Genomic DNA, 1,530 nt, shown 5'->3' on the forward strand with positions numbered 1-1,530 from the left:
GTGTGTGTGTGTGTGTGTGTGTGTGTGTGTGTGTGTGTGTGTGTGTGTGTGTGTGTGTGCGTGAGCTGGTAAAAAAGCGAGAGAGAAAAGGGGAGAGAGAAAGATTAATGTAAAATGGTCATAGAAGTGTCAAAAAGAGTGACTATCGACAATCGGAGATGTTAGTATATTCCAGTTTGTCGAAAGTGAAGAAAGGATCAGAATAAAACAGGCATGCGTTAATTAGTTCCATGATAGAATAAATAATAGATATATAGGTAAAATCCATTAGCAGTTTCAAACGAGAATGTTTGATGAGAATCCATGGCGCGGAATTTTGAACGTCCGAATTCCAATTTAGTAGTAGAGTAGATATTTAGTAGTAGAGTAGATATTTAGTAGTAGAGTAGATATTTAGTAGTAGAGTAGATATTTAGTAGTAGAGTACATATTTAGTAGTAGAGTACATATTTAGTAGTAGAGTACATATTTAGTAGTATAGTAGATATTTAGTAGTAGAGTAGATATATACTAGTCACTATAGTGGGGAGTTGCTTATCGAAAGATTTTAAGGGCTGCATGTATTAATTTATATATAGACAGAGAGATAAAGCGGTGAAGAATAGCAGATAGCATGTGCTGTCGTTCTTTCAGTGACCACCAACGATGGCCAGAGTTGGCAAAAGTGAAGGGGCAGAACATCCTCTATAATTCTATAATTTATTCGGTCATGGAACTACGTAACACATACATACATATATATATGACGGATTTTCACTCAGCTTCCGTCGAGAAGGATTTAGTAGGGCGCAGGTCTATAATGGAAGACACTTGCCCAAAGTGCTGCACGGTGAAACTGAACCTGAAAACATCCGGTTGCAAATTGAATCTCTAAAGATTACATCTATGCCTACGCGATAGCCAAACATGCCCGTTCGTTTTTGTATGTGTGTATGTGTGTGCGCGCGTATGTATGTATGTGTGTGCGCGTGTGTGTGTGTGTATGTGTGTAGTAATATTATAGACGAATAGATCAGAGTAACCACAAATCGAAATAGGAGACGATAGGATTTATGAAAGTTAAAGAAAAGCATGAAACAAATCCATTCCAACAACACACACCGCTACACGCGCGCGCAAACACTAACACACACGTTCTTTTTACAGAATTGATAATATTTTAGCAAAGAATGTCACTGTTTCACTTTCCCGAAGCTAAATGTTTCGAATCCAGACACGCGGTGAACGTACTTTGGAATAATTTTCAGAATAGTTCTTTCCAATCATGTAAATTCCAAAGGAGATATTCTTGAAGAATTTAGCAGCGTTTTCTAAATTCAAAATACTCAGTTTTCGTAAATTGTTGAATTAACAAAAGCAGAGATTCTTTGCTGAAACATTAAATATTTAGAACACAATTTCTTCTTTTAATATATATATATATATATATGAGTGTATATATATATGAGTGTATATATGTATGACGATAAAAGCATCTTCTGTGTTGCTCCTGGTAAGGTCTTACTTAACATCGGAATAGTAAAAGTGAAG

General features: G+C 35.9%; 1 protein-coding gene across 1 annotated transcript in view; it reads left to right on the forward strand.

The window, feature by feature from the left end:
• The window catches only part of LOC106878953 (uncharacterized), a 20,284-nt gene that overhangs the window by 16,606 nt on the left and 2,148 nt on the right, over positions 1-1,530 (forward strand). The gene's annotated exons all lie outside the window — the stretch shown is intronic.

Source organism: Octopus bimaculoides, chromosome 20 (genome assembly GCF_001194135.2).
Source record: "Octopus bimaculoides isolate UCB-OBI-ISO-001 chromosome 20, ASM119413v2, whole genome shotgun sequence".
Lineage (NCBI taxonomy): Eukaryota > Metazoa > Mollusca > Cephalopoda > Octopoda > Octopodidae > Octopus > Octopus bimaculoides.